The sequence below is a fragment of the Aedes albopictus genome, unplaced genomic scaffold, assembly GCF_035046485.1.
Source record: "Aedes albopictus strain Foshan unplaced genomic scaffold, AalbF5 HiC_scaffold_147, whole genome shotgun sequence".
Classification (NCBI taxonomy): Eukaryota; Metazoa; Arthropoda; class Insecta; order Diptera; family Culicidae; genus Aedes; species Aedes albopictus.
Genome location: NW_026916890.1, coordinates 1 through 11,728, shown reverse-complemented (window position 1 = coordinate 11,728; position 11,728 = coordinate 1).

The window sequence follows — 11,728 nt, the reverse complement described above, 5'->3', positions numbered from 1 at the left end:
CCAGGGATTCTTTCAAGCATTTCTCTGAAATGTTTGATTCAAAAGCATTTTCTGAGATTTCACAGGGTTTCTACTGAAGATTTCTCCATCAATTTCTTCGGTAATTCTTTTAGAAACTCCTGCTTGGATTTCTTCTCAAATTTCTTCCAAAAAATCCTTAAGGTATTTTTGAAGTTATCTCTGGAGGAAACTGATTAAAATAACTTTTAGCAGAAAAAAAACTATGAGAAACTGCTGGAGAAACTATAACAGAAGTGGAGCGGACCTGGTGTGATGGTTAGAACACTTGACTATCACGCCGAGGACCTGGGATCCAATCCCACCCCCGACAAACTCGCAAAATGTGAGTTCTTCCTTCGGAAGGGAAGTAAAGTGTGAGTCCCGAGATGAACTAGCCTAGGGCTAAAAATCTCGTTAATAGAGAAAAAAAACTCTAACACAAGTTCTGAAAGCAGTTTTTAAATGTTTAATTTAATGTTTAAATGTCTACAGGGGTTCCAGTAGAAATCCACAAGGAAGCTTTAGAAAAAATCTCTTAAAAATATAGGCAGAAAACACTACAAAAATGCAGCTAAAGCCTGTATCCGCAATAATCGGGACACAGAAGTACGGCTGTAGCTTTGTAATAAATCGGCAAAATTGGCCAAATTATTGACTGAGAACTCTTTGTTGTATGTTCATTTTTTGTGTCAAATTTCATAAAAATCGATGCATTACTTTTAACTGTGGATGAAAAACAAACAGACATGATTTTCAGCATTTTGTACAATCATGACCAATTTTCAATATCCTAATAGATGGTTCTTTTATGCTACAGTTCAAAGTTCTGTGATGATAATTATGAAATTTTGTTTGCAGTTATGATACTTATAGATACACTTTCTTGCAAAATTTCATCAACTTTGATCTATTGGTTTGAAAGCAACTGGTGTTGATAGGGGTGAGTGTTAGTGATTTTTTTTCGTGTTTTTCATGTGCGATGTTTGCCTATTCATTACTTTTGAATTTCTCTGCCAATTTTCATGGAATTTTCACAAAAGATAGTTGATTATGTGTATATTATGCCTGCAAAATTCGATGATTATTGGTATATTACTGTCAATAGTACAACTGAAACAATAAAGGGTGCTGACTAATTGCTGTCTGAGGGGCTAAAATAACGTTCTGTCTCAATACATGTTTCGACTATAAAATTGTTGATAATGCATCGATTTTTTTTTTTTTTTTGAAATTTCGCCTATGCAACAAATGTAGATTGAGAGGTTTGTGTTCAAAATTTCAGCCATTTCCTTTGCCAAATTCAAAAGTTACAGCGCTGACAAGCAAAACTAGGGGCTGTACAAAATTCAATGGCGCACATTCGACTCGTTCATTGCTACAACAAAAAGTACGGCACCGATTCACATGAAATTTTGTAGGTGAAATGAACACATCTTAAGATGTTATTAGGCCAAGTTTGAGCAATTTTAATGTATCTATTGCAGAGTTACAGCTGTATTTCTGTGTCCCGATTATTGCGGATACAGGCTTTAATGTAATGGTGGAATTCTTGAAGAAATCAATGTTCAATAAAATTCTGAGGGTTTCCTGGAGAACTTCCTGAAGGAATCCTTGGAAGCACTGGTGGAGGAATTCTTATGTAATATCTGAAGGGATTCGTGCACGAAAATTCCGGAAGTTCCACATGGAGAAACTTTGAAGGAAATCCTTTTAAGAGTTTTTTTTATAAATACCAGGAAGAACTAGAGAATCCTCTGTAAGTATTTATAGAAAAAAAACTTGTAAAATTAAAAAAAAAACATATAATAGTTTGTGGAGTGCATTTGTTAAAATTTTGGATAGAATTTTTGGAATAATTCCTTAAGCATCACAGGAAAATTTGCTGACAGAATCTATGGAGGTTCTTTCAAGGGATTTTTGGTCTGAATAGATCCTTAGCAATCCATAAGGAATACCTGTAGCAACTACTGGATAAATTTCCAAAAACAACTCTTAAGACTTTTCTCAAGAAATTTCTAAAAAAAAAATACTTTAGAGAACACCTGAATATATGGAGGAATACTCCAACGAACCTCTATAGAAATTTCAGCAATAATTTGTGAGAGAGTTCATTTTGTGATTTCTAAAAGAAACCCCTAGAGGAATTTCTGAAAGAATCACCAATTCTGTAAAAAAATAAATGTTTCTTAGAAGAATTTTCAGATGATTTCCTGGATAAGTCCCAAACTGCTGGAAGAAATTCTGTGGATGAATTCCTACAGCCTTATTTAAAGCAATTCATGAAGAACTACATGTCCGAACAACTGTAGAAATCTATGATAGAATCTCTTAAAAAAAATGTTTGAAGGAATACTTGCTTTCAGCCCTGGCTGAGCACCAATGGTAGTGTATAGGGTCAAATTAAAAGATCTCCATCCTGGGCGATTGCCAGCCATCGCCTTGACCTGTGGCCAGGCCAAATTTCTATCGACTTGCTTGATTTCGTTGTTGAGGCTGCGCCGCCATGAGCCTCTGGGTCTGCCTCTGCTGCGATGTCCTGCTGGATTCCAATCTAACGCTTGCTTGCAGATTTCGTTTCCGCCCCTGCGCAGAGTGTGGCCGACCCACCTCCACTTTCGCTCCCGAATTTCTGTCGCTATCGGCTTTTGATGACATCGACGATGGAGCTCCACGTTGAAAATCAAATTGTGAGGCCACCATGCACGAATTATATACCGCAGGAATTGTATTGATGAAGACCTGCAGCCGTTGAGTGTTCTCCACTGATACACACCAGGTTTCACTAGCGTATAGCAGCACAGATTTCACGTTCGAGTCAAAAAATCGGATCTTGGAGCGTCGACTAATCTGGTTGTTTTTCCATACGTTTCTTAAACTTGCAAAAGCAGCCCTCGCCTTCTTGATCCGTGCACCTATGGCGATCTTGGTGCCGCCATCGGCCACCATTTGGCTACCAAGATATTGGAAGCTTTCAACATTCTTAACTGCTTGCCCAGCTACCGTGAAGCTGGAAGGGTTGACCGTGTTTACATCCAACGATTTGGTCTTGTTAACGTTGATGGTAAGACTAGCCGCTGAGGAGCGATTGGCAAGATCATCGAGCTTTCTCTACGTATCAGAGAGCCGTTGAGCTAAGAGACCAACGTCATCAGCCAGTTCGAAGTCATTTAGGTGCTCCATGGTAATGGACTGCCACAGCAATCCACGATTTGGTTCAGGGTCAATCGCACCTACCAGGATCTCGTCGATTACGATGAGGAACAGTAGCGGTGATAGTATACATCCTTGTCTCACTCCAGCAACGACCAGGATGGGATCGGTTAAAACACCGTTGTGTAGTACACTGCAAGAAAATGCCCTATACTGTGCCTCAATGAGGCCGAAGATTTTTTCAGGGAGACCCTTGCGCCTGAGGGCTTCCCACATGTTTCCGTAATTGAAACGGTCGAAAGCCTTTTCGTAATCAATGAACACCAGGTAGAGAGACTCTTGAAATTCATTGACTTGGTCCAGAATGTCAATAAATAGATGTCCAGATGTGTTTTCACGGGCATCGTAGCATTCATCTCGGTCCCACTAAGGCGATATGAAACATCATAGAGGAGACGAATGTCGCCGGTATTTGCGGCTTCGTCGGCTAGAGAGCCCGTCCACGCTCTTTTGTCCCGTCTACATGAGCGCTTCACTTCCTTCCCCAGAGCTGAATAGCGCTGACAAGCTACGGCTTTGGCTCCTCGTGTTTTCGCTCGCTCTATCGTGGCTTTGGTGTTCCTTCGCTCCTCTACCTACCTCCAGGTGTCATCTGCGATCTTCTGCTTTCTCAGGGTGCGTAGCTCATCAAAATTATTCTCGCCGGTGGCGATGAAGGCGTTCTTGATGGTATTTCATTGATCTTCTACGCTTCTACCTTCCGGAATATGAGAAGCATGGTTCTCCAGCTCCTAGACGAAGGACATTTTCACCGCAGCGTCTTTCAGTCAGCGTGTGTTGAACCAGCGCCCGATTTTCTCCTCCTGTCGATGGATCCGAGCGATGCGCAGCCGGGTCTCGCCAATTAAGAGATGATGGTTGGACGCAATCTGTGTTCTCCAAAGTTAAGCCAACGGACTTCGCTCAGACCTAGGATCTCAAGCTGCATACGACATGTCTCATTGGTTAGTTGTACCAGTTTACCCTGCTGAGCTAGGGTTAATACATTCCAGGTTCCAATTCTTGTTCGTTGTTTTGTGCTTAAAGTCGTTGCCGTTGAATCAGTTCGTAATCTTTCATTTTTGGTTTCTGTAACGGTTTTTGTGTTTCAAAAACAGTACGTTGTTGGCCTAAGGTTCCTTATCCACCTAATTAGGTACAGCTTCCGGTGGAGGAGCATTTCATATTCAGCCGCTGGATGCCAGAACAAACACTGTTTGAGCCGCCCATCCTTGGTGAACAGACGCTCGGTACGTACCACCTCAATCTAGCTGAAGTCAGAAGGACAACAATGCCTAGGCTGCCCTACCAGCCAAGCACGGTGGAGCGGACCTGGTGTGATGGTTAGAACACTTGACTATCACGCCGAGGACCTGGGATCGAATCCCACTCCCGACAAACTCGCAAAAATGTGAGTTCTTCCTTCGGAAGGGAAGTAAAGCGTGGGTCCCGAGATGAACTAGCCTAGGGCTAAAAATCTCGTTAATACAGATAAAAAAAAAAAGCTAAGCACACAACTTTTAGCTTGCGGTCTTTGTCATCGCTTGTCGCGTGGTAGCATGAGGTAGGAACTTGTGATGACCAGAGCCATGTTGGAGCCATTATCGACTCATAGTTTTACAGCCCTCTTTAGTTACTCAATCAAGGTGGAAATTCTCGAGCGTCCATATTGCTACTCCCAAACTCCGTTTGATGGCTCCTTGCGTAAGTTCAACTTTCCTGGTCAATCACTGTCTAGCTTCCACAAACACGAGCATCTATGCTCGACGTTATGTCCTATCCAACATTACCTATGCCAAGGATCCTAATTCGATAATGATCACAATAACCGACGTCCCCTACAGTCTAACCAGATTTGTTGTGTTGAACGTCCAACACCTCAACTCTGCAAACAAAATCAAAAAATTTCACACGCACTTTCATTGTGGCACAAAACACCCCCTTCAAACCACCCTCTCTCGTCAAGGTACAATGCACCTGAACGGAAGCAAAAGCAACCGCACTGACCCCGTCACAGAAGCCAAAACCCGATTGTGTTCTACTCAACTACGGGTGGAAATATAATTCAATTAAAAACTTTCTCCTTTTCAATCAGTCCCTGTAAACACGAAAGCCAGCGCTGGTTACCGCCGCCAAAGGGAAATATTGTGTATTGAGCTTAAAGTACCTCCACCATAACGTGGTGGTGGGGCGAATATCCTTCTTGTGTACACCGTCCGAAATGATCGATGAGTTCGAGAGTTGTTCGTTGCATTTAAATCGAACTTGTTGCACTTTGTGGTTGCGTTTCGTGGGTCGATCCGTACCCCCGCCCGGTGCATTACCCATTATCGTCATTGCATGCAGAAAATGGAGTTTTCCGGAAATTTTCACGCAATCCAGTCAGTGATAAACAAAGCGCAGCTGTGCTTTCTTTTCATTCAGCTCCATTGTGTTCCATAGAAATTTCATTACGCCGAATCAATAAACCGAATACATCTTTGTGCATACAAACTATGCAAAAGAGCCAGGAGGGGCATATCAGGGCGTATTTTTGAAAACAGTTATTGTGAATTAAATTTCAAGGAAAAACGCCAGTAGCGGAAATATTCAGTTGACGATACGCCAACCATGTCTAGGGGGTCTCAATCATTGTTTTCGACATGGTCAATGGTGTTTATTTTGTCAAAAACAGTTTATAGATCAGAATAAATTCTACCAATTGAGTTAATATACACATGAAAACTATGTAAGTAATTTTCAAATCTCTAAATCATACCTGCTCTAATCAAATTGATTAAGCGTGGCAGTTCTCCAAATTCAGATTTCGTGACTTACCCAGTATTGTGACCATCTGTCACCCGCCCGTCCTAAGTTTTGCTATTTCCTAAGCAGCCCATCAAGTATCGCGTTTACCGGCAACCTGACGTGCCCAACCGGATAGCGTGCTACTGGCTAAGCGCCCCCCGAGCCCAACGTCATCAGCGAAAAAAAGTAAAGTTTACCCACTTAATCATACTTCCAGCTTAATTAAATTAATCATCATCAATTTCACCGACTATCCCTACCTCTTACCAACCAGCACACGCAAATAGTTCGCTGGAAGTGCCTTACCTGCACCTAGAGGAGATCCACGTTGGTTGGCTGGTAACAACATGTAGTCGGAAAATGACGGAAAATTTCGCATCGATCTTCTTTGTTCCACCTTGAACCGATTAATCAACAGCGCGCCACTTGGTGACGGGGGATGTCGTGAATCAACGCCCCAACCCCGTTTGAATGCCAAATGAACGTATATGGGTTTCCAAACTAGCCTTGACCCTGAGGTGAGTCGAATTAAGTCATCTATCTGCAACGACCGACGTCTCAAAGGCACCAGTTATTGTCAGTCGTGGAGGAGCAACAAATTAATAGATTTTCCCATGTTCAGTCAGTCGTGACCCCGACCGAGCGCATGACTGATCACGGTGGTGAGTAAATTTCTTTCGACTTAGAACGAACGAGTTGCACCGAGTTTCATAACGATCACAACGACACACGGCTCGCACTTCACCCCGTGCCCGTCAAGGATCGTTAGATGTCGATAACTCTAGTCTACAATGTTCAATGTGGTGCTAATTACAATTTATTTTCGCCTTCGTTGCTGATCGGTGTCACTGCGGTCGACGATGGCGCGGTGATCCCGTAATGTACTTTGATTGGTGCACGACGATAGGGCAGTAGGGGAGAGTGGCGTAAAACGAATGTTACATTGAAATACTATTTCATTAGTTTACTTAGCATTACGTTATTTAATGGTAAAATTTTATTATTATTTTATGCCTTCTCGTATTGCAACTGAAGTTCTTCAACGTCGGTCACTCTACAAGTTTGCCAGAGATATACAGAATACAAAACAAAAAACTTAGTTTCTTGTTCTTCAGCAATTATTGTGAAATGAAACTACTATTGACTGAAGACAATCATACTTACTTACTAGATACTTGATGGGCTACAACTCGTAGCGGTGAGTCAACGCCAAATGAAGTATCCGTCTCCAGTCTCCACTGGTCTCGGTTCTAGAGGCCAATCGCTTCCAGTCGCCCTATACGTCCTTAGGTCCTCCGTACCTGCAAAAGGCCTACGTGTGCGCACAAATCTCTTCGTAAACAAAACCAACGCACCTGATTTTCTATTTTTATGCTTATTACAAGTGAGCAAGTACAGAATAATGAAAAGCGCTGTTGTTTGTAGCTTGCTTCTTGAGATGTGTGCGTTTGAAGTTCTGATGCACTGTTCAAGCGGAATTTCAAGACGTTTGTCCTTAAAGGTATGAACGCCTCTTCCTCGGCCCGACGGTCGATCCAGACGATGCTGATGTTGCCCGTGAAGGCCCAGGAGCATATGCGACCTGACAATGATTCCGCACCTTTGCATGCCAGCTCTGCTTATCGCTCCTTCTAGTAGTGCTATGTTGAACAGTAAGTTCGAAACAGCATCGCCTTGCTTCAGTCTATCCTAGGTTACAAACGATGACGAATCTTCATCCGCAACCCGTACACTTGATTTATTGGTGTTGCAGAAATGCCACGACTACGACGTGCCCAAATATCACTTGTTCATCGATTTAAAATCGGCGTATGATACAATCGATCGAGAACAGCTATGGCAGATTATGCACGAATACGAATTCCCGGATAAATTGATACGATTGATCAAGGCGACGAGGGACCGAGTGATGTGCGTAGTACGAGTATCAGGGACACTCTCGAGTCCCTTCGAATCTCGCAGGGGGTTACGACAAGGTGATGGTCTTTCGTGCTTGCTGTTCAACATTGCTTTAGAGGGTGTTATTAGGAGAGCGGAGATAAATACTTGTGAAACGATTTTCACGAAGTCCGTTCAGCTGCTTGGTTTCGCTGATGATATTGATATTATTGCTCGTAAATTAGAGACAATGGCGGAAACGTACATCCGACTAAAGAGTGAAGATTAGTCATTGATGTATCGAAGACAAAGTTCATGATGGCAAAGGGCTCCAGGGAGGAATCACCGCGCCCGCCACCCCGAATTTATATCGACGGTGATGAAATCGAGGCGGTTGAAGAATTCGTGTACTTGGGCTCACTGGTGACCGCCGACAACGACACCAGCAGAGAAATTCAGAGGCGCATTGTGGCAGGAAATCGTGCTTACTTTGGACTCCACAGAACTCTACGATCGAATAATGTACGCCGTAACACGAAGTTAACTATCTACAAAACGCTGATTACGCAGAGGACCAACGCGCCCTTGGAGTTTTAGAACGGAAGGTGTTGCGTACCATCTACGGCGGAGTGCAGATGGAAGACGAGACTTGGAGAAGGCGAATGAACCACGAGCTACATCAGCTGCTAAGAGAACCAACCATCGTCCATATCGCGAAAATCTGGAGGCTACGGTGGGCGGGTCACGTCATCAGGTTGCAACCCGACTAAAATGGTTCTCGAGAGTCATCCGACCGGTACAAGAAGACGTGGAGCGCAGCGTGCTAGGTGGAGGACCATCTGACCAAGTGGAGGACGATCTGCGGACCCTACGTAGAGTGCGGAACTGGAGACAAACAGCCATGGACCGAGTGGAATGGAGACGGCTACTATGTACAGCAGAGGCCACCCTGGCCTTAGCCTGATCGGTAAGATAAGTACACTTGATTTCGATCCGTCAAGCGTCATACGAATCAGTCTAATCAGCTTCGCCGAAAAACCATGCGTGATCATTATCTGCCATAACTCCTTTCTCTTCACTGAATCATACGCCGCCTTGAAATGAATAAACAGAAGATGGGTCTGCAAGTTGTATTCCCGAAATTCTGCCGAATCTGCCGCAGGGGGAACATCTGATCCGTCGTTGATCGGCCCTGACGAAAACCCGCCTAGTATTCGCCGACGAAGGACTCCTCAATCGGCCTCAGCCTTTGAAACAGAATTCCGGACAGAATTTTGTACGCTGAATTTAGAAATGTTATTCCTCTGTAATTCGAATACCTCGAAGTGTTCCCTCCACCTGCCAGCCACCATTGTTTTGTCAGTCAGCAAGTTTTCATCACGGTAGTTGCACAAGACGGGAGAAGGCGCTGTTTCCCGCACACCATTGACAGTTTCGTAAAATCTCCGCATATCATTCTGTTCCACACTCTCTTGTTCCTGAGAAATCACATTTTCCTCATGCTCTTTGTTTCTTTTTGCGGTGGATTCGTTTTTCGGCTACTCTTGCTCCCCTCCTATATCTTTCCCTGCTCTGCCAGCTCCCCCACATCAGCATCCGGCTACTGGCAATATTTTCTCGTCCGTTACCCTCTGGCACTCCTCGTCGAATCAGCCGTTTCTAGGTCATCTTTGAGCAGTGCCTAACACCTCCCGTGCTTCCGTACTCATTGCTCCATGGATAGACTCCCACAGAGGGTTGAAATTATCGCTCTCGTTGATTTCACTTATCCACTAGTCTAGCTTCCGGTAATAGTCAGCTACCACGCCATCTGCTGAAAAGTACTGGATGTTGCAACGCATCATCACTGGTTCCTAAAGCTCGACAGGGTTGATAACCGAACTCGAAGAAGACAATATTAAGAACTGCCAAATAGTTAATTTAAAAAAAAAAACAATGGAGTACTCGTAAAATTTCATATAATACACACTTTTATTATTTGATTCAAATGTTTGGAAATTTCGAGAGAATTTCTTCCAAAATATTTTGAACGAAGTACTTGTGCTATTCCTTTCCTCCAGTAATATTTTTCACAATTTATTTGAAAATTTTCTCGGCAATTTCTTCGGATTTATTTTTTGAAAATTTCTCCGGCAATTCCTTCGGCAAATCACTCAATAAAACCTGCGGAAATTTGATCGGAACTGACGTTGACTATTTTTTTTTTTTTTCAAAAAATCATTCGATACTTTATTTATTTATTTATTCATTATTTGAAACTTTCATAAGTAATTACTTCGAAAACTTTTCCTCCAATGCTTTTAAGAATTGTTTTCACTTCGGAAAACCCTTCGGAAGATGCTACGGAAGTTTCTTCGCCAATCATTATGGAAAATATATAAACCTCCTAGGATGTTAGGCTAGGCGCACCACGATGACGTAGTGCACGTTGAGCAATCCTGTCTGGGCCATATTGGCCCCAACATTTTTTTTTTTTTTGGAACTTGCTTCAGCAAATATTTCGGAAATTTCTTGTGAGAATTCTTTTGGCATTTTTTTCTAGAAATTTCCTCCGCAATTTTCCGAACATGCTTTCTATAATCCCTTTGGGACCTTCTTCATTAAACCATTCCATAATTCTGTCGGAAAGTTTGATAGAAGAATTTTTCGCTGTTTTTTTTAACTCCATGCAGAAGAAATTAAAAAAAAATATTTCGTTTTTTTCTCCACAGTTCTTTTGAATTTCTTTGTGAATGTTTTACTAATGCTTTTGGGAATTCATGCAATGATCTTTTCTGGCATTTCTTCAGTAATTCACTTGAAACTAAATCTGCTACAATTCTGCCTAAGCTGGCTAAGTCTTGATATTCTTTCAGCATTTTCCACATCTTTTTTTTTTAATTCCTGCAGTATATCCTTTGATATGCCCTTAAAATAAATTCCTTTTGGAATTTATCTGGCATTGTCTTTGGAAAATTATTTGATTTGGAATTGGAAATCGCTCAAGCAGTTGTTTTGGGAATCCATTCGGAAATTCTGTCGGCATACAGGGGATGGCCAAAATGTTTGGGATAGGCAACTTTTTTTTCTCTCACAAAAAAGTTCAGCATGCTATAACTATTCATAGAGCGCATCAAAAAATCTCAAATTTTGACTGTTTGTCAACCTACTATATGTGCATCATTGGTACAAATTTGGGCTCGATTGACTAATATTTCGCAAAGTTAGAACCGTTCGGGTAAAACACCATTTTTTAGACAACTCATTTTTGAGCTGTCATATCTCGGCAACCGGAAATTCATCAGGTTTTTTCTGCGTCATAGGAACGAAAATGCTTTTGGAAATTAATTTCGCAATTGAGCGATTCCAAGCAACAGCATCAAAATTAAGGAAAATTTTTAATTCATGATTTTCTATTGAACTGAAACTTTGCACAGTTTTTCAGTTCCATCTAAATCGCCATTTTTCGATATCAAATTTTTATTTAGAGCCACGACTAACTTTTCAAAAGGGTGTATGTGAAAATGGTTCAAAAATATTCAAAAATATGCACAGCAAAAACGGATTGTTCGATTGTTATGAATTTTTCAGCAAAGTTAGATAGCTAAATGGTGATTTCTAAGAAAATATACACTGTGAAAAAAAATCTATTTTATCATTGAAAAACATCATTTTTGTCACAAAAACTCAAATATCTCAAAACCCTATCTTTTTACCAACTTGAATTTTTTAGGGAAAACGGTCCATTGTATTAGCAATCTACCATAAAAATTTGGTGATGGTAAACTAATAAACAAAAAAGTTATAACATTTCAAAAATTTCACAATTTTTACATTTAGTAAAAAAAATTTTTCTGTGTAAATTATTTCGGCCGGAAATCGCGATTTTATGCTG